The sequence below is a fragment of the Phodopus roborovskii genome, unplaced genomic scaffold (genome assembly GCF_943737965.1).
Source record: "Phodopus roborovskii unplaced genomic scaffold, PHOROB, whole genome shotgun sequence".
Lineage (NCBI taxonomy): Eukaryota > Metazoa > Chordata > Mammalia > Rodentia > Cricetidae > Phodopus > Phodopus roborovskii.
The window spans coordinates 5,467,713-5,490,494 of record NW_026125444.1 but is presented as its reverse complement, the minus strand read 5'-3'; the positions used below and the strand labels follow the sequence as shown (position 1 = coordinate 5,490,494).

At 38.3% G+C, this 22,782-nt stretch overlaps 1 long non-coding RNA gene across 1 annotated transcript in view; it reads left to right on the top strand.

The window, feature by feature from the left end:
* The first annotated feature begins 18,809 nt into the window (after positions 1-18,809).
* Positions 18,810-22,782, top strand: part of LOC127215459 (uncharacterized) — a 35,681-nt gene continuing 31,708 nt past the window's right edge. Inside the window, exon 1 of the long non-coding RNA XR_007833951.1 lies at positions 18,810-18,860. This is a non-coding gene — a long non-coding RNA (uncharacterized LOC127215459). The remainder of the gene's footprint in view (positions 18,861-22,782) is intronic.

The following is a 22,782-nucleotide window of genomic DNA, read 5'->3' as shown; positions in this document are numbered from 1 at the left end:
TCCTCATTTTCATTATTTATCTTCATTAGAGTTAACACTGTTAACCACAAAATAGAGTCTATACTTGACAATTTTGAGATTTCCTTTGCCGAGGGAATTAAGTCAAAACTCTTCACTTTAGCCTCAGGAAAACTTCTTGGGCAAGGATAAAAACCAGCGACATTCATCACCAAAATAACAGAACAATTTCTAGGTAACATACTGAATTTCTTCTCCTCTGAAACCTCTTGAGCTAGCTCCCAACAGTTCAAATCATTATCAGCACCATTGTCTTCCATGTTCCTACTAGTATAGCCCAGTAAGCAGTACTCATAGCATTCTACTGCTTTCCTTACCCAAAGTACCAAAGTGCCAATTCCTCTAAGCAAAGACATGGTTAGGCCTCTCACAGCAATAACCCAGTCCTTGGTACCAACTTCTATCTTAGAGTTTCTATTGCTGTGAAGAGACAGACACCATGACCACTACAACTCTTACAAAGAAAAAAAAAAGCATTTAATTGGTGTGACTTCATTTTCAGAGGCTCGGTTCGTTATTTTCATGGTGGGACATGGCAATGTGCAGATGGATATGGTGCTGGCTACATCTTGGTATGCAAACAACAGGAAGTGGTTTGTCTCACTGGGTGAAGATATATGAGACCTCAAATCCCACTTTCAGAATGACACACTTCTTGCAACAAGACCACACCTACTCCAACAAGGCCACACCTCCTACTAGTGTCACTCCCTTTGGAGGCCATTTTCTTTCTAACAACCGTATAGCATTTCACTTCTTTGAGAGGGACAACACTAAGATTTTGTCATACTGTGAGGAACATATATTTGAGCTGTTAAATGTTAAAAGAAAACACATGCTTACCATTACCATAAAAATGAAGGTGATAGTCATTTATGAAGACAAGAGTTGGTGATGGATGGGATGGAGTACAAAGATAGGATTCATTTGGTCCCTGCCAAACTCCTCAGAATGAGAGGTTCAGAATGGTTAGTGGAACAATCTTTGAAACAAAAGATAATAACTAGTGCCAATTATGTCTATTCTCTGATGTATACTTACTCTATGCATACATTTCTAAAATGCCTCTCCTTTACCTTTTTAAAATGTATGTCTTATAACCAAATAAAACTCCTGAATCCAGCTTTAAATCTAAGCTCTCTGAATGACCCAAATTCATTTGATTCATGTGTGACTCAATTGTTTTCTGTTTAATCATACCACTTGGGAGGCAGAAACATATGGATCTCTGAGTTCAAAGCCATCTTGGGCTACAAAGAGTATTCCAAGACAGTCCAGCTACACAGAGAAACACTATCTTGAAAAACCAAAAGCCAAACAAAAAACAAACTAACAAACTTAAAAGCAAAACTAACCAAACAAAAACATTACATTTATTTTTATTGTATGAATGATGATTTGGGGAGGGGAGGGGAGTGTAGGTGTGTGTGTGTGTGTGTGTGTGTGTGTGTGCGCGCTTCTGGAGGACAAAGGTCAATTTCCAGAAGGTATATGTTCTCTCTCTGAGATTGAACTCAGGCCATTGTCAGGTTTGGTGGCAAGCAGCTTTACCCAGTGAGCCATGTCTTCATCCCCTAATAATTCACTAAATGATTAAATATATAATCAGTACTCAAATAGTATAAAATGGATTGTGTTGGCTTGTAGTAGGAATGCCAGAACATATAACTACAAATTGGGTAGCTTAACACAACAGAAATTCATTTTCTCACTGTTCTGTAAACTGGAAACACAAACATCAAAGTGTTAAAAGGACTATCCTTTCTCTGAAGATTCCAGGAAGGAATTATCCCTTAGTCTTCCTGGTTTTGAGTATCTACTGGCAATCCCTGTCACTCTCTGGCATCCCTCCAATGTGCCCCTCCCCCATCACATGGTCCATCTTCTCTTTGCGTATGCCTATGGTCAAATCTCTTTTCTCTCTTTATAAAGACACGAGTCATTGGCCTTGGGGCACACCCACAGCTGTATGATCTCATCCTAAGTATATCTGAAAAGACTATTTCCAGATAAGGCCACATTCTGAGGTTCTGGATGGTTATGAACTTTGGATGTTACTATTTGACCTACTGCAAATGAACTGGCTGCTTTTGGGTAGAACAATAAGCAGGCCAGACTAAGTAAAGCCCAATGTGAAAAAAAAAAAAAAAAAAAAAAAAAAAAAAACCAGAAATGATCAGCTCTGTTTCAGTGACCTACAGAAAATTTACACCCTGGAAGAATTCTAACATCAGAACTAACTTAAGCTGCAGGGGAGCTGATTCCTTGGTTTTATAGTCTAGATGCAATGAATTTTCACTCCAAAAGTTTTGTATGGGTTGTTTGGTTGGTTTTTCCTCATGTGTTGTCCTCTATGAAAATCGTCCACAGAGGAATCCTTTGAGACTTTCTTTATGGAAAGCCCTTCATTTGGACAAAAAAAAAAAAAAAAAAAAAAAAAAATGATGAAATATTTGGGATGCCATAGGGAAATGATATATTCTTTACTATGGGAGGACTTGAAGCTTATAATAACAATCTGTCATTTTTTTTTTCAGGGAAAACTTTAATCAGTATGCTTTGAAACAGCTGACATTTATTGTAGAAGACTGTCTTGTGTATAGTAGAATGTGTAACTGCATCTCAGAAGTCAGCTTGCCAGACACCAGTAGCATCATAACCTAGCTATGACAACTAAAATTGTCTTCAGATACTGCCAAATGCCTTCTGGGAAGCAAAATCATTTCCAGCTGAGAATCATTGTTGTACAGGATCCCATAATCTTTTGTCTATTTTGTATTATCAGTTGCCTTCAAACAGTAGATTAAAACAACCCCAAAACAGCTGCCTTGTTCACAGCTCTTCAGTAAGAAAGGAAAGGAAAGGATTTCTTGTCTGCTGGCAGCACTAGCTGATGGCTCTACTGAGAGCTACACAGGGGCACTGCTTGACTAGCAAGTGATGCTGGAATGACTTGCTCTCTCCTGTGAGGGTCCTGGAAGGGGGGAGGTTGCTGGGCTTTTTTTTTTCACAGCATGTTGTCTGGGTTTCAAAAGAAAATAACCCAATTAAGTGAAGTGGGATTCGTAATACACTAATGATCTGCTTCCCTCTTCCCATGTCATTCCATCCATTGTGTTTATTGTTTTGAGATAATCATAAAGGTCTACCCATGTTTAAGGGGAAAAGACAAAGTTCCCCCAACCCTAGTTTGATGGGTATCACAGAGAAAAGAGTGTGAGGAATGGGAGCCATGTGACCTTTTGCCTCCTCAACTATAAACGCAAGGGCTCACATTTTTCCTGACTCTCAATTGCAGTGTCATTTCTGTACTAAGTTCCTTAAATTTCCACATCTTGGATTCTAATATGTAACATCAAAGTCAAGCCTAGGTGTAAGTAATCCTCAGGTGTGCTTAGTTAGCTGAGGCCCTCGGAATACAATTCTTGACTGGGAAAGGCTCTGAAGTAAAAGGAAAACTCATCTGTCCTTCACACACACACACACACACACACACACACACACACACACACACACACCAGTGAGACAACTGTAGAATCTTTTGCAAAAGTGAGTGCAGCAGTCACTGCTCTACAGAAATTCTGAAATCCAGAGCAATGTGCTGCTCTCTCTCTCTCTCTCTCTCTCTCTCTCTCTCTCTCTCTCTCTCTCTCTCTCTCTCTCCTCCCTTCTTTTCTTTTTGGGGTGGAAGTCTTCCTTATTTATTTATTTATTTATTTATCTTGTTGTACATATTGATCCCAGTTCCCTCTCTGTCCGTCCCTCCCGCCCCTCCCTCTCTCCCTCCTTCCATGCTCTCTAGATAGCGTCAACCTGATGGGCTGTTGTTGTTGTTTTAATTGAAAATATTTTCTTCATACAATATGTTCTGATCATGGTTTCCCCTTCCTCGACTTCTCCCAGATCCCCCCAATAACCCCACTCACCCAACTCCAGGCCTTTCCTCTCTCCCTATAAAGCACAAACAGGCCAAAAAAAAAAAAAAAAGTAGGAAAAAAGAAAAGAAAAAGATATGAAAGACATAAGAAATACACACACACACACACACAAAACAAAGCACATAAAAACACAAAATCAGAAATCATAATATATAAGTAAAGGAGCAGTAAGACAGGAAAAGTGCCCAGGGAAAGGAATATCACACACACACTCACACACACACACACACACACACACACACATGCACGCACGCACACACGCACGCACGCACACTCACACACACACACACACTCACACACACACACACACACACACACACACACAAATCCTCAAAAATACCGTTCATTTTGTGTTGGCCATTTACTACTGGATATGGGCCCCTGCCATGGGAGAAAACTGTCTTTTGCACGCAGTTGTCAGTAGGAGATAGTTTCTTGGTTAGGGATGGGAAGCCATGTCTAGTGCCCCTCTCAGCGCTGGGACCAGTCTGACTTTAACCTGTGTAGGCCTTGTGTGTGCTGCCAGGGTTTCTGTGAGGTAAGTGTGCATCAGTCCTAGTCCTGCTGTGTTTGGAAAACACACTTTCCTTGGTGTCCTCCATGCCCACTGGCTCTGGCGATCTTTCTGCCTCTCCTTCTGTGTAGTTCTTGCTACTGCTCTCCTAGTCGTCATTTTTCTATGAAAAGCACTCCGATTCTCATTGCCATACTTCAGAAGCCAGGGCTCAAAATCTTCTGCCTTTCATACTGACCTAACCCTTTCATCCATTGCTGTTGCAATTGCTTCTGCCACCTGTGGATTTCTTGTGTGTTTGTGTATAACTAATCCTATTGGGTCCAGGTCACACCCGCAAGTCTCTTTCAGATTGTCATGTTTTCCTAGCTGTGTTTCCAGTGAGAGACTTTCATGGATTAGCACATTAATATTCTTGGAAACTCTTTGTTTTTATGCAAATTATCTATGGAGCACATTCTGGGGATTCTTGGGATGCCGTCTCTGTGAGTTACATTTTGTTAATACTGGGTTAGATACTACTTGCTTCTTACCAAAATCATGTAACTAATATCTTGGATTTGATTGATTTTTGTCCTGAAGTCAGTTGTTAAATTCTGAGTATAAGAAACAAAAAGTACAAACATCCAAAAAAAAAAAAGAGACAATCACCCACAAAAAAGCCAGATGGCAAATGCTGTTCAATCTCAGCACCCAGCACCTCAGAGGCAGAGGCAGGTGGGTCTCTATGAGTCTGAGGCCAGACTGAGTGAGTTCCAGGGCAGCCAAGACTACACAGAGAAACCTCATCTTGAAAAAACAAATTAAAACCAAACAAACAAACATAAAAAGAAAAAAATAAACATAGTACTCCATTTTAAGCATTTCATTCTTTAATTGTTTTTCTCTTTTTCACATTTTATCATGGGTGGTGAGAATCAGCCAGGTGACACACTGTGTGTAATAGTTAAATTCTGCGCGTCTTTTTAAAAATCATGTATATTACATCAGACAATGATCTCTGCATACTAATTGCCATTGTCTAACATTTCTTTCCTTTCCTGGCTCCATGCAATGTTCCCAAAGACAGTCTCCTTGAAATTTTAGCTGCAGACATCTCTTTCCTAAAAATTGTTTAGACTTCCATATAGAATTTTCAAGGTTCTTTGGGATCCTAGTACTCCAAAGACAGTTGAACTTCTAAGTCAGTGGTCCTCCGTTTTCCTAATGCTTTAGTGCAGCTCTTCATATTGTGGTAACCCCCAACCATAAAGTTGTTTCATTGCTACTTTATAACTCTAATCCTGCTACTCTTATGAATCATAATAATAGTATCTGATATGCGGGATATGTGACCCCCCAAAGGAGTCAGGACCCACAGATTGAGAACTACTGCTCCAATGCTTCGGACAAATCACCCCAAAGCCAGTGGCATAAAACAGCCATGTAAGAATGCTTAGAAATGATGTGGACCAGGAATTAGGACAGAGCACAATGTGAAAACAGGATATCAGTTTGACATCTTGAGTGATGAAGGGCTGAGTAAGTTTGGCCATGAAGGTATGAATTTATGAATGAAAATCATGGCCAGAAAAGGTCAAGTTAGTGTATGTTATCAGAATTGTGACATATCATGGCTGGGAGAATTCAGTGTTGTGTACATAGCTCTACCCAGGCAGATGGTGGGTTGCTCAGGGCTATTCTCTGATTCCAACATGGAAAAAGCATTTCTGAATGTTGTTGGTCTAGCTACTGAATCTTTTTTTTGTTTTGTTTTGTTTAATCTCACAGACAAAAGAAAAACCTGCTTCTGTTTTGAGATTTTAGAAGAATGACTTGAAGCCTAGTTGAGAAAGGCAGATCCTTCATTGGTTGGACAAGAATTATCTGAAAGTGCACTCACATACCCCTAGTTGATGACGGTTTTTGCATGTTCTTTCTACATGAGATGGTTTACACATTTGGATATAGTGGTAGCTAATATATGCCTAGAAAGCAAGGTGAAAGTTCTTCTGAACTGACTTCATCAAGCTCCACTTAAAATCAAAGAAAGCACAGACCACACTGTGTAGTAGAAGCATCAATATCATGAAGTAAAAATGCATGATGGGAGATATTTTAGTAACTATTTTGTTCTTTGTGTGTGAAGTAGAGTTTTTATATTACTAGATTCAATCTCACAGGAACAAGTTTGTGTCTCTATCCACCCTCACTTTAAGTACTTACTTTTGAAACTGAAGTCACTGTCACAGAGGTAATGAAGACTTCATCATCTCCCTTGGCTGGCCCATTGCTGGTTTTTTTTTTTTTTTTTTTTTTTTTTTTTTTTTTTTTGAATTGAGGGCTTTTTGAAAATGGCTTGTGCAGAATTAGGCAACACACATACTCCTCCAACTCTTGAGGACACACTTCAAAGCACATACTGCATTCGTATTGGGCAGTAGTCAAGTCAGCCTTTATAATTTAGCAGGATGCATGCCTTTTAACCCTCCAGTAACTTGAGTTTCCACAGGTGTAAAGGGCTTCTCTTGATGAAACTGTTGATCATCTGAATGACTTTTCTTGTTAACGAGGATGTGCTTGTAATCATAGCTCTTCTTGATTTTGGAACCTGTGGATGGCTGTAGGAAGTCACCAGCACATTCTATATCCTGACCCTAGGTATAGAATGCTCATACGTCACAGCTTCGGTACATAGCCTGTGTCCTAAAGGAAGACTGGAATGAGACTTAACTCAATGTTTCAACAGGCTACTGTCTCACCGAAGTGGCTTGCCCCTTCCACATGTTAAGGTCTCTACTTCCCAAAACTAATTTGTGATGTTGGTCTCCTGATCTCACTGCATGTCAGTGGCACAATTTGAAGTGATTTAAGCCAGCTGAGTGAGGTTTTGTTGGTTGCATGTGATAATGAAAACAAATGTAGACACTATAGAACTAACTCAGTTTTTTTTCTGTTCCTACCTCCTATTTGCTGCACGCTAGTGCTCTCCTCCTAGACCAGAGGCCCCAAGTCACAGGAGAAAAGACTACAGACAGTTGTAGGTCTAATCTTCCCCCAAGCAAATAGAAATGCAGTCACATATTTAAGTCTGAAACATCCTGCTCATGAACTGAGATATCCACCATAGTTTCTCAGCCAGCTGAGAAGCTACTGGTACCATGAGTTACTCCTGACCTTTATAACCTGGAGGCAAATGGTAGTTCAAAATCCTCATCTTATATTCTAAGAATAAAATCCTTTTGTTTGTTTTGATTGAGAAGACTGCATACTACTGAACCAAAATATACTAAAATTTATTTTTTATAAGAATCCAGAGCAAGAAATAATTTCTTGTAAATTGCTGGGTTAGATTAGGAGCAATGTTTAAAAAAAGCAAAAAGGATAATGTCTATTTCTCTTAAAATTAACATTAAATATTAATAATAATTACAATATGTGTTCTTCTTTTTAGTAAACAATGTGAGAAATAGAATTATAAAATAAAAGTATGAGACATACTTTTGGGATTACTAAGGCAATTGGCTACAATCTCTGTATGTCCTGGAAGTGCTCATTATTTTTAAAACAAATATTTCCTTGTGGGCAAGTGGAGTAAGTGCTTAGTAATGTCTGTGGAATTACTGTCTATAGCCCTGTGTTCCCTGGGTAGAATAATATCTTTTATAAATAAGTAATGAGAGCTTTTGAAAGTTTTATTCAGTAATCCAAGTAGCTATGGAAATATTTTGAGTTAAAAAAAACCCATGCAAGTTTAAACAATGTCATCAAGTCTTACATCATTTATACAATCATAGAAACTTATTTTCTGAATAATGTAATTACAGCTCTTCCTGTAGGAAACCAGTAAATACAGTGAATCTGCCTAGGAAAATAAAATTCAGCTTGAATGTTGTAATTCATGTTGGATGATGTTGCTTCAAGACTCAAAACTCATGAATATTTCAATTCTATGTTAATTGTAACAGAATTATGAATACCACTTATAGAAAAATAATAATTTTACTTTGTAACAGAAGATTCTTCTATCTATAAAATACAATAAATTTTCTTTAAAAAGAGGTCATTTTAAGCACTGTCATTCATGAGAGTACAGGATATTACAGTCTATAGAAAATACTTTTAAGATTGCCTCCTATGTATATATAAATGTGAATATTTGGTAGATCTCAGTGTGAACAAAAGCTAACTTATTTATCATGAATTCCATCAGTCCTAAAAGGGGACAGCTCCAGCTTATTTGTGACTATTTTAGTGTAGCTCTTAGTGTGATAGTCCCTGAAACCTTTCTGGGAATGCACTTTGAAAGGCTTAACATTTGCCTCTACCATACAAGGATGTAGAAATTCAACATATGAATTAGTTGATATAATGATATGAAAGATATGCCAAATAAGACCATTATGTTCTTTTGCATAACAAATTTCTTATCATAATGCATGTTTTGATTTATTACAGAAATTGTATCACTGTTCGTACATTTCTGATGCTCCAAAAATCAAAGGCAAGTGAGTTAATTTATTTCTCTGATTCTTTTTTTTTTTTTTATTTTTCCCAAGCAGGGTGTTAATATAGTGAGTGTCTCTGTAACCTTAAAAATTAAAACATATCGGAGATAGTAAGAAATATGTCTACATTTTATTTCACCCTCTTGGTTCTACTTTTGGTGAATTAATAAAAAACAAATACTTAGTTTCATGTTCACCCTGAGCAAGAAGCTAATTACATTAAAATTAATTTTATCTGCATATCATTTTATTTTCTACTGAGAGACTATTCCTGTCCTAGTGAATATGTCATGAAGCCCAAAGATGTTACATTGTCTTCTTTCTCTGATGACCTAGAGGGAAAAGAATAAAATGTTTGTCACAGTAACAAAAAGTGAATTAGGACACACACACACACACACACACTGCAGAGCACCCAAATAGCTCTACTTAGAAAATGATGCAATTTGATCCTTTCCCTATAACATACACCAATATAAACTTGTCAATTTAAATGAAATCATTTAAGTACTAGATTAAGGAAAAAATAAGAGAATCTCTTTTTAAAATTAGATTTGGAAAGTTCTAAGTTTATTTAAAAATGCAGAAGCTATATTCAAGTTAACAAAACTGATTACATTTAAAATAAATATAACTTATGATAAAACTACTGTGAGCAAAGTCAAAAGACAAGTAAATCAGAAAGGAAGTTATTCTTCAGAAGTAAGAAGCTAGAAATGGATATTTAAAGGTATCATTAACCCAAGAGAAAATTGTGCAAAGACATGAAAAAGATGGTTTGTAGTAAAGTCACAACTTCATTACAACAAAAGAATTACAAATTTAAATTTGGTGATTTTCTCATTTCTCAACAGTGAGGTTAGTAAACTTCAACATCTAGTGAAGCTGAGAGTCAAGAGCTGCTCATCTAGCCATCATCCCAGTTCAAAATAGCAGATTTTTGATGAAGGACAATTTGGAATGCCTACTGAAATTACAATAGATTTCCCTCCTTACTTGGTGATCCTAAACAAAGAGTTTATCATACAGACATCCATGCCCATATAAATAATGATATTTATGCCCCCCCTGCAATCTCCTATTCATAATAGAGAACAGCCAATTGTCCCTTAGTAGTAGACTGGTCATAGAAATCTAGTTTATATCATAGGATGTTATCTAGTTAGAAAAAGAACAAGGATCTGGGAAATGGCTCAGTATATCTCTGTCACTAAAGGAAAAGAAAATAGATGTGACAATGTCCCTGTAATCCTAGCACTGGAACAAGATGACTAGGAAAACTATTTGAAATAGCTAGCTATGTGTTTGAAAAGAGATGTTGCCTTAACATACACTGCAGAGGCAGAGAGCAATTGAGGATACTTGATGTCAACATTTGATGGACAGCCACAAGCATGTATACATATATGCATGTGAACCTTCACACGCCTGTGCACTCACATTGCATATAAATACACATACATATATGCACCCCATCCACTCAAAAACCAAACCAAACCAAAACAAAAAGCTATGTATAAGGAATCAGCTATGGTAGAATCAGACAACAACGATATCTACTTTTTGAAGGAGAAAACATATATAAGTCATGGAAGTGTGAAAGTACATTCTATGAAACAAATGAAGGATCTTTCTGGATGATCAGTTAGATAGATAAGGGAGTAATGAGTAATAAACAAATACATTAATAAAGCTTGATTATAGAGTGACTTAGAGTTTATCTGAAAAGTCAGTAACTGTGTCTTAGGGTTTCTATTGCTGTGAAGAGACACCATGACAGCAACTCTTATAAAGAAAAACATTTAATTGGGACTGGCTATAGTCTGTTGTGGAATATTTGTTTTAAGCAAAGATGTGTTACATTTGTTTATGCTTCAAAGGTTAAACTATATAAAGTTGTGTTGCATTTACATCAATTAATTAAATAAAATTAAGTAGGGCTCAGAGAGGTGGGGTTAGCACCTAGTTGACAGGAAGTACAAGGAAGGAACATTAGTGTGGGTATTTTAGTTGGAGCTTTATGGAAGAAGGGAGGCTTCTGCGGAAGCCAGCAATGAGAGAGTTAGCCATTTGCTACTCTTTCTCTCTGAGCGTGCAGGTTTTTACTCTAGTCTATGAATAGTTTTACTAGAACAAAAGAGGTGTAAAGGTACCTTTAGCATTAGCAGCAGAGTCATTTTCTGGGAGAATGGGATTCCACTCAGGCTATGGCCTAAACTGCTGGGCTGCTAGCAGTGTAAAGCAAAGCCATTGTGATGAAGGTAAAACAGCATTTTGGAACACCAAAGTGTAGCATGACCATTTAGATGGAATAGTCACACCAGCCAGTTATGCAGCAGTTAGATTTGAGAATATTAAAGGACACAGTTATTTCATATGATATGCATTCACCCTTTATAAAATAGACATTAAATTCATGGGCATGACATTCATACCACAAGGATATTTGTTCAGTTATGTTCATAGCAGCATTATTTGTAATAGCCAGAACCTGGAAGCAACCTAGATGCTCCCAACCAAAGAATGAATGGAGAAAATGTGGTACATTTACACAATGGAGTACACTCAGTGGGGGGAAAATGAAATATTGAAATTTGCAGGGAAATGGATAGAACTAGAAGAAACCATCCTGAGTGAGATAACCCAGTCACAGAAAGGCAAACATGATATGTACTCACTCAGGAGTGGATATTAAACATAGAGCAAATGATAACCTGCCTACAAATCCATAACCCCAGAGGAGCTAGGAAACAAGGAGGACCCTAAGAGAGACATACATGTTTCCCCTGAGAAAGGGAAAGGGGCAAGATCTCCTGAGCAAATTGGGAGCATGGGGGGAGGGAAGAGGGGGTTAGGAGAAAGAGAAGGAGAGAAGAGGAAGAGGAAAAAGAACATGAGGGATCAAGAAGACTGAGTCTGAGGAGAATAGAAGAGAGCAAGAAAAGAAATACCTTAATAGAGGGAACAATTTATAGGTTTAAAGAGAAATCTGACATTAGGGAAATGTCCAGAGATCCACAAGAATGATCCCCAGCTAGGAATCTAAGCAATTATGGACAGGCTACCTTAGTTGCCCTTCCTCCATAATGAGATTGATGACTACCTTATATGCTATCTTAGAGCCTTCATCCAATAGCTGATGGAAGCATAAGCAGAGATTCACAGCACTGAGCTGAACTCATGGAATCCAGTTGTACAGAGGGAGGAGAGATGAGCAAAGGGGTCAAGACCAGTCTGTAGAAAACCACAGAAACAGCTCATCTGAGCAAGTGGGAGCTTGCTGATAGGTGGGGAACCTGAATAAGACTAAACCAGACCCCTGAACATGGGTGTCAATTGAGAGGCCTGGGCATCTACTGGGCCTCTGGCAGTGGAATCAGTATTTATTCCTAGTGCACAAATGGATTTTGGGAGCCCATCCCACATAGAGAGATTCTCTCTCTGCCTAGATACACAGGGGAGGTCCTAGGCCCTGCTCCAAATGATGTGACAGACTTTGATGATTCCTAATGGGAGGACTTACCCTCCCTGGGGAGTTAATGGGGGGGTTGGTGGGGACATGGAAGGATAAGACAGAGAAGAAACTGGGAGTGGTATGTAAAATACGATTGTTTTATATTTAAATAAAAATTTATTTTTTTAAAAAAGAAAGTTGTTATGACTGGATTAATACAATGTCAGTCTAAGAAAAATAGGCTGGAGAAAAGAATGGATAGTTGATGTATGGACTCTATAAGTAAATAAAGTAAAATAAAGAGAGATATTTCAGAGTTACAGGGAAAGTAAAGTTTTGCTAAATTAAAGTTTTCAACAGTGTTGACTATATTTAATAAATGAAATTGGGTTCTTGTATCATATCATGAATAAACAACACACCACTATAGTGAAAACAGAATCCTACAGGACAGAATATTTGTATTGCATTAATGTGTGGAATGTATAGTAATAAAAATGAATAAAAATTCATGGGCAAGTAGGACCAGAATTATTCCACAAGACTGGAAGAATTTAACTGCAGCAGCATTGGAAAATGGTCCTCAGTTATGAGGGGGAAAGTTACATGACAGAGAGAAGAAACTAGGGCTAAGGAACAATAAGGTAGGACTAGAGGTCATGAGATTTCCTAAGACCAAATTCTCAGTGAGGGTCAGTATGCTGATTTTCAAAGACAGGTGATATTTGAAACAAGACCTTGGTTCTGTTCTGTTTAGCAGCTTTGAATGCTTGGGACCAGGAAAGAGAATCAGGAAAGAGAAGTGAGACATTTTCTAAAATTATACAAGACCCTAAAGAAATTTACACTATTTTTTTTTTAACAAAGATTGATAGCAGCTGTAAATAGAATCATACCAGATCCAAATGTTAGACAAATATTAATTGAATCTTTGGCTTTTGAAAAATTTAATTCTGAATGGCAAAAGGGTGATTAGGCCTTTAAAGGCAAGATCAGCAGCCAAGGAAGAATGGATCTGAAATACAGTTGATATTGGACTCTAACACTTCTAATGACACTTGGATAGGAGCACTGCATTCTAAAAATATCAAGAAAAATCAAAATATTAGATGCTTTAGTTATTATATACAAGGTCATCTGAAAAGGGATTATAAGGTAAGATTTTCCTAGAAACAATGTTTATTTAAGAAATAATCCAAATAGAAGGCCTTAACCATCTGGAGTAGACAAAGGTTGCATTTGACTTAGGAATGCAGATCAACAAGGGACAAACAAAGTAACCCTTTTCCATTGGAAAATACCCTGAGGGGACTCATGCAAGCCCCAATATAAACCTTACCATGCCAGCATTTAGGAAAACCCTCCACAGAGCAGTTAAAAGATATAATTCCTGTGTTAAAAACCATACTGCTCTGAATGCCAGAAGAGCATCAATAGATAAAACTATAAATGATCAAAGACAAAAGTTAATAACATAAATAAATGGCATAGAAATTGAGGGTTTAGTAGAAATTGAGGATCTAGCAATAATTTCACCAAAATTATGACATCCAGGTTTGTCTCTTCAGGAAGTAAATGTTCAGCTACTAGAGATTGGAACTTTATCTTAGGTAAAGCAAAGTTTCAGGATGGGTCAAGTGTTTAGGGCCACAGGGACAGATAGGAAAATTAAAACCTTATGTGGCTAGCATATTAATGAATTTATGGGGACATGATTTATTGCAACAATGAAAAACACAAATGAACATTCCTTCAATCTCAGAAACAAACTATAAAGTAAGGAATGCTTCTGAGAGAAATGTTAAAAGGTCACAAACCATTCTGTGGTGATATTTTGTTTATGATCCAACACATAAAGCTTGCCTGAAGATTAGAGTCCAGAGCTAACCACAGTGGTTAGCCATAGAGGCCTGACAGTGGTAGCCACACACCTTTAATCTCAGCACTCAGGAGACAAAGGAAGACATATCTCTGTTAGTTCAAGGCTACCTTGGGCTATCCAAACTCAACCAAGTCTAAAAGGGAATATAGACAAGCAGTGGTAGCTCACATCTTTAATCCCAGTACTTGGGAGTCACATGCCTTTACTTCCAGCACTAAGTAGGTGGAGACAGCAAAGGACCTGACTGGGCAGTGAGAGGAATATAAGGCAGGCAGGAGGAGACAGGAGCTCATTGATGTCTGAGGATGCAGTCTGAGGACAGGATCACCCCTCTGGTCAAAGCCCTAGTAGAGGTAAAGAACTCTAGTGGCTGGCCACTCTTCTTCTCTGATTCTTCAGCTTTCACCCCATTCTAGCTGACTCCAAATTTTTATTATTAAGAACAACAACAGAAATAATATAATTAGTCCTCCCAGGATTTGACCATTATATCAATTGGCTCAGGGTCCTCTAAAGGTACTGTTGCCCCCAGACAACATGAAGTAATTTTAAGATGATGACACTCACATTCCCAAGAGGTGGCATGGGAGGTTTTGGTCGTTTGTTGTGTTATGAAGGTTTGTCTCACTTGGGGGGTTGGTTGCAAATTGCTAGTGGTCATGGTAAGGGAGGAAACTAAGAAGGAAGGCTGGCTTCAGATATCTGTTTCTGAGGGAAAAAAGGGAGACTATGTAAAGGATAGGATAAAAGGGTAAATTGTTGACTCTACTATAAACTAAAAGGCAGCTATTAAGCTCAAATATTTTACATTGGTATGGATTTTAGTATATTGATGTAAATTTATGGTTATTTTTTGTTATATGGTGCTATCTCTCTCTCTCTCTCTATATATATATATATGCATATATATGCATATATATGTTTCTACACTTGCTTAAGGGATTTTTGTATATTGATACAAAGTTAAGGTTATTTTTGTTATAGCGTACTGTTTAGGGGACCCAAGAGCCAATGGCTTTTTTTTTTTTTTTTTGACATGGACCTAGAAACTCCACAGAGTTATGACTGTAAGCATAGCTCCCACCAATATCTCCACCATGCCATGAAGCTAGAGGCCCAGGAAGCCAAGGAATAGGGTGGGACCAGCCATCACCACACCTTACCTCCCTAGTGTCTTGGCAGACAAGATAGCTAGTTCTTGTTTTTCTCTGCTATTACCCTGTTTCTTCCCAGCTACCTCACTTCCTGTCTGTCTGTACAGACCTCCAGACCTCTATGGTTAGCTAGTGGCAAGCTCCATTCTTTGACATTTACACAGGCTTAATTTGTACAAGCAAGTTATCACCACATCTGTCAGGGATTATCTTTTTTATGTTATGTGGATTTGGTGGGAAGACTCATCCACTGTGGGTGACACCATTCTGTAGGCAAGAGGATCCTGGACTGTATTAAGAGTGGAGAAAGGGAGCTGAGTGCCAGCATGCCCCCATTGATTCTGAATAGGAGCGAATAATGGAAATGACAGGAGCTATAATGTGGCTGACATGGAAGACAGGACTTTGGGCCTATTAAGAATCTCAGATCAAGAGCCAGTGACAACACAGTAACTGAAACTTAGAGCAAAAAATTCATGGTGTAGTAATGGCCCTTGTTTACAATATAGGGAACCAGACATTGAAGGACAAAGAAGATGGTTGTAACACAAATAATAAAATCCCAGAGACTGGGTTCAAGCTGAAGATCAGAAAAGCAAAGCAGCCAGGCAGTAGCTCTTACATCTACCGTGGCTGAAATGGAGATCCTGTCTTTCCTGTGACTGGAAACTGAATCTCACATGAGATCCTCTTCTTCCTTATACACCTCTCTAGTGCTGGGATTAAAGGTGTGAGCCTTGTTACTCCTTTAGACTGATTCACTCCCATGTGGCTCAGGGTGGTCTTGGACTCACAGAGATCTATCTGCCTTTGTCTTCTGAGTCCTGGGATTAAAGGAAAACTAGTGTGGCTAGCTTTGCATTCTGATCCCCAGGCAAGCTTTATTAAACCATAAACAATATATCACCACAGTCTGTTAGAAGTAGAGAAAACATAAAACTATTGTCCAGTTATCTGTAAAGCAGTATATATTGTTTAAATGCTTTCATATTTAATTGAATTTTTTATATTCAAATCAACATGAATATATTATTTGAGTTTTGGAAAATCTAGAAAGCTAAACGAAAACAAGATCCTCTGAATTCTTATAATCTAGGACAATCACATAGTAAATGTTACTGTTATGTCTATGTCCCTTTTTCCACTATGACACATGCAGGAAGTCAGCTAAGCTTGAATAGGGCTGCAATCTATTTGGCAATTATGGGAATTCATTTGTTTTCCAAGAGGATTCCTTGAAATTTACCCTAGTGTGACATTCAAGGGAGGTGTCTGTGTTCTTATCTTTCTAGGGGGACCCAAAGAAGGATGCAGGGCACTTTGCTCAACTTGGGGCTCACATGGTAGACATGTTCTTGCATAAGTACATTTGCCAAAAGCTCATCCTAATGTAACCATAAAAGTGGAACATTATGTTGTGTGAAAATTATGTCCTATTTAGTTTGATAAAATAAAAAAGTAAGGACAGAATTCACCACTATGACTATGATGAACAGGAAGAATAAAGCTTAGCTGATGATACAGGTAAGTGGAATCAGGAAGAAAATACTGGGGTGGGAGACTACTGACTTTCCCTTTATACAATACAAGAATCCTTGTGTTCATCGTGTGACATGCATCAGTGTTTTCCTTAATTTAAAGGCCAAGAGGGACTTGGAAGGTGGAGAAGTAGGAGTGTGGTGTGAGGAGGAAGGGCTCTGGATACAGTTTAATGTCAGAGGTTTACCATGGCATGAGTTCTCTTGGGATTTCATAAAGAGGCAACATTGCAGATGTCAGCCATCCAAGAGCTTGTTGGTCTAGGACTTACCTACAGTACCATAGAGGAGGGAATCCTGCTCCTATGGTCCACTGGTCCTTTGAACAGGAGTCTTTTCTTGAAGGAGGAGCTTCTCACACTACAAGTGCTGTAGGACTTCTCCCACAGGAAGTACTATTCCTATTTGGACTCCTTTCTCCTGCATTGAGGATATGGACTAAACAGGGACAGGTGAATTTCAAGACCATCTTAAAATTGGAGATGAAGGGAATAGAAACTCTCACTTGATCTTGATCTATGCAGTTTAATCATAATTTGATGATATGTTACGGTGGTTTGGAAGTTTGGATTTCTAGATAGGGATACATTCTGTAACCAGGATGATTGCTTGGATGACAAGGACTGATGAGAAAGGAGGGGAAGGTGGCTTACTCATGTTCTTAAAATTGGATTGAAAATTAAAGTAATTCTGCTTGCTTTTTTAAAATTTGAAGGTTGTCCTCCTTTACTAACTAATAATCCTTTAAATTCAATACATCACTAATCTTAGTGTTCATGGAGTCCCTTTCCCTGAGAAGTAACAGTTGATCCTTCTAGGGAACATCATTTCTCTGGGAGGTGTAACCCAACTTTTTAAGATGATAAGTTTTGAAAACCAACAGTATGAAAGAACTTTGCTGCCACCTAATGGAGAAGAGACGTATATTCATTAATCAGTAAGTAATTTCCTCCATTATACAGGGACATCCATATGTAACTATCATCATAACATAAATACACTTGAATTGAAAATCAACGTTGATTTATATTAATTTCAATTGTATTCATGTTTATGTGATACACACACATACACTTTCATTTCAGCAACGTTGTGGCTATGGGGAATATGCATTTTGATTATACTTCTTGTATTTGCATTTTTAGGCAGGGTCTTGCCCAGATGGCCTTGAACTGCTTCTAAAACTCGGTAGTTACTTAAGGGAAACACCATGCCTGTTTATTTCTGTATTATTATTATTATTTGGTCTTTTTCAACTTCACTGAATTTGAATTTGATAAAGGCTTCGTGATCTAGTAGATGATTCATAGATGTTAATCTATTTTGTTTAAAGTACTTTAGGAAATTCTAATAGACTGTGAGTGAGATGAAGATGTAGCTACAATAAGAGGGGATACTGTGCTGGTAGAAAACATAGGAAAATTACAACCATGCATGACAGACATGGAACATACTGTGCTGGTAGAAAACATAGGAAAATTACAACCATGCATGACAGACATGGAACATACTGTGCTGGTAGAAAACATAGGAAAATTACAACCATGCATGACAGACATGGAACGTCTGTATGTGCTTGTTCATGTATGTGTATTTACCATTAAGATAACAAATTATTCAAGATTTATTTTTTTCTGCTTTAAAATTGTAATTATTTAAAGCACTGGTATTGACCCCCTTTCCCTCACAGGCGAATAATTCTTGGCAGGTGTCAGAGTTAGTCAATACTTTTAGATTTAAAAAAATCTGACTTTATAAACTCCAGAAGACAGAAGAAAGGGATGGAGGGGCAGTTCTGGAATACAGGGGCAGTTCTGGGATATTGGGGCAGTTTGTCGGGGCCCATTAAATGCCTTCACTTCATCTTGGCTTAAGGTCAGAGAATTCAAAACTATGCTTACTCTTCCAAGGTTAGAATCATAAGACCTAAAAGTCTAAGGCATGGCTGCTGTATGATGTTTGGTCTTGGTCATGGATGTCTTATCTAAATAACAAGAGCCTGGGTCTGAGGTGTGGTTACTTTTAACCCTCAAGTCCAGGTAATGAGAGGTTTAGTCTAAGGTAAGGTTACTAAATGTTTGGAAAATTAAGAAGAAAAATCTTTTTCTTATGTTGTGATGAAGAGGTCTGCCATTTTCCCCTTTTGGGTTTGGTTATATTAGAATGTTGAAGAATAAACTTGGGGTGTTCAAGTATTCATTGAACTGCCCTCCCGACCCTATTCTGTGTCTGTCTTTTTCTTAGTATCTTTACCGGCCGTTTCTCAACCCACACTCCCCATCTCAGGTACAAACCGGGCAAGTCGCTGGACCGAAGCCCCCAAAGATGGGTTACTACACAAGTTCTGGGATAAGGGGGCAGTTCTGCTATGCAGATGTACTTCTTGGACACAACAAGTTATGGAACACCGGGGTAGTCAGACCCTGCCTCTGGTAATGTGGGCCACGAGTCGTGATAACAAAGAATGGCCCTACTCCAAGGGAAATGCAGTGCAGCACCAGGGACCACAAAGGGAATGATAGGACAGCTGAGAAGTGTGGAGAAACAGAATCAGCCAAAGAAGTGAGCAGCGAGCAGCCCCAGGAGCACTGGGAAAGACAGATGGCTCACACTGAAGATAAGCCTGCCTGCCCTGGTGGAGGCGGTTAGCAGCTCTGCCAGGACCACTCAGCCACAGACAACTCTCTCCAGTCTGTATGCTCCTGGGACTTCTGGAAAGACAGAGATTTCCTTGGCCTGAGCAACAATGGAGCTGAGGGGTATTTTGTCACTCACAGGACTTGGAGCGCTGTGGCTAAGCACGGTCTGAGAACAAATCTATTAAGACCAAGCTACCCTGGGGACCTGGTTTTAAAAAGAAAAAGAAAAGAAAAGTGGCAGTGTGAGGAGGGGGCCGGTTGTTGACCACCGTAGTGAGAGGCTTGCAAGGCCTCTGGGAGTTGACATCACCTGAGAATGACTATGGAGTCTGATCGCCTTGGAGTGAAGACAACTCTGGTAGACTCCTGGTATTTGCAGTCGGGCTGGTACTGACCTAAACCACAGGGCTACAGATGTGCTGGCTCAACCACCGCCTCCACTCCAATCTTGTGCTTACTTGTAATCTTCAATGTTGGTGGACTCAGGAAGAAGCCTCTCCAATGCTTTGCATTCATTCTCCATTTTTTTTTTTTCTTTTAGCTGTGCTTGTAATGAATTCTGGCTTAGGTTTTTGTTTGTTTTGTTTTTCAGACAAGATTTCAGGTAGCTCAGGCTGGCTTAAAACTTGCTTGAACTCTTAATCCTTCTGCCTCCACATCTGGAATTCTGGGATTACAAATGTGCAACCCCACATCCAACATAAAACTTCACTTTGGTTTTTAAGGGCATGCTCAATATCATTACACTTCTGATTTGGCTTCTGTATTTCTTCAATATTGTTTGATCTGTTTCTTCCTCTCTTTTTCATTCTTATATTTTTTTTTTTTGCTCTTTGGATTCTTAAGATTATTTCATTATTTCCCCTTGTCCATTCCACCCATGTACACAGATGCACTCTTTCAAATTCATGGCCTCTCTTATTTAATTGTTGTCATTGAGGGGTGTGTGTGTGTGTGTATTCCTAAATACATAAACATAACCATTGCGTCTGCACAGTGTCACATGTATGTAATTGCTTTCAGAGCTGACCTCCTGGTGTTGAATGATCACTTGGTGTGCTCTTTACAATTGTTCTTTTCCCTGTATTTTGTTTAACCTTCCTTCTCTGTTTGTTCCCTTCTCTGTCTCTATCGTTTATCTCATTCATTCACTGTTTCTGCACTTACCTTAAATTTTAATTTCATAGTACATACATAGCTTTGCCATTTTCTCTTTTAGGGTTATCTTATGGTGTCTTTGTGGAGCTTTGATAAATAATTTTTTATAAGCATGGTTCTAAGTATATCTCTGTATATTGTTGTTTCCTTTGGTGTTGCTGCTGTTAAAGCAAATTGTTTTCTCCTCTGTACACCTACTGGAGATGGAGTCTTTGAGATCAGAATTCACCCATGTAAAACATGAAGAAATGTGCAAAGAACACACAGAAATGCAACAATGATAAATGTAGCATGACTCCTCTGATAGATCATTACTCCTCGATTCCTGAGTCCAAAAGTACTAGATGAGGGAAAAGGGCAAATGGCAACTCAGAAGTTCACTTGTACAGGTGATCAGCATCTTGATAGATGATTAAGAACAAGTAGATGGATGAAGTAAGGATCTAGAAATGAAAGCCACATGGATGCAAATCAAAGACCTGATATATGAAAAATAATAAAATGTTGGAAATGACTTAGTAAATTTAAAAAAAAATGTAGTGAAAAGTGACATCAATGGACTTGACAAATTATAAGGAAATCTCTGAAGGATGGAGAAAAAAACTAGTGCATAGTCTAAATTCAGGCACCAATAAAGAACAATTAATAGGTGGAGTGTGGCCACATTTTCTAAGAACTCTAGGATGTGATAAAGAGATAAAAACTAGGAAATATAATAGAAGGATAAGTTATCAAAACATAAGGTATATAAAACCTACCTATTGAAATTATAGCAGAAAACTTCCCAAATCAGGAAAAGAAAATGCCCATACAGAAGAGATATTTAGAAGTCCAAATAGACATGGCCCTAGAAGAACTACTTATGCTACATTATAGTTAAGACAATAGAAGTATAAAACCAAGAAAAAATAAGCACAATTGAAAATGAGAAGAGAAAGCTATCAGGCCACTCACAAGGCAAACATCCAGAATAAGATCAACCCTACCAACAAAAATGACAGAGGTCAGGACTGCTATATTTCTGGTCCTGAAAACAAATCATTGCCAACTACACTGTTAAATACAACAAAATTATCTTCATCTTTTTAAAGTGATGCAGAAATGAGCACATTTGGGACAAGCACATTTGCAACAGCATCTTCATTCTGCTGCTTCAGAGAGCAGAAAACCCCCTATGTTCTGTTTCCCAAGTTGGAATCTTAGCTGGGTGGAGTCTTTCCCTTTGTTCCAGTGCAGAGCAGGCATCTACTTAGTGTTATAGCTCCTCTCTCTGCAGTAGCTTTAGCTATTGCATGAATTTTCACAGGGCCTTTTTTTTTCTTTTTAACTGTTTATTGATTCTCTGTGGCTTTCACACCATTCATCTTTATTCCATCTGTCTTAGTTAAGATTTCTATTGCTGTGAAGAGACACCACGACCATAGTACCTCTCATAAAAGAAAAACATTTAGTTGGGGCTGGTTTACAGTTTCCAAGGTTTAGTCCATTATTATTATGGTTTGGCATGACAGTGTGCAGCCAGACATGGTGCTGGAGAAGGAGCTAAGGTTAGAGAAGGAATTGTAGCTTATCCTGCAGAGGAAAGGAAGTGGTCTGAGACACTGGGTGTGGCTTGAACATGTATGAGACCTCAGTCCACCCCCACGGTGACAGACTTTCTCCAACAAGGCCACACCTACTCTAACAAAGCTACACCTACTAATAATGCCATTCCCTATGTGTTTATGGGGCTAATTACATTCAAACTATCACACCACCTAGTTCCCTGTCCCTTAGCATCTACCCTCTACTCCTATAACATCATACCCAGAATAAAATGAAATAAAATTTAAAAGAAAGGAAAAAAAGAAGAAAGGAAGAAAGAAAGAAAAACAAGAGAAAGGAGAGAGGAAAAGAGGAAAAAATATCATGGAAGCTATAACATGACACTGAGTCACACAGCATATCCTTTGTCCATATATCATTACTTGCAAGAGTCATTGGTCTGGTTCAAGACTTCT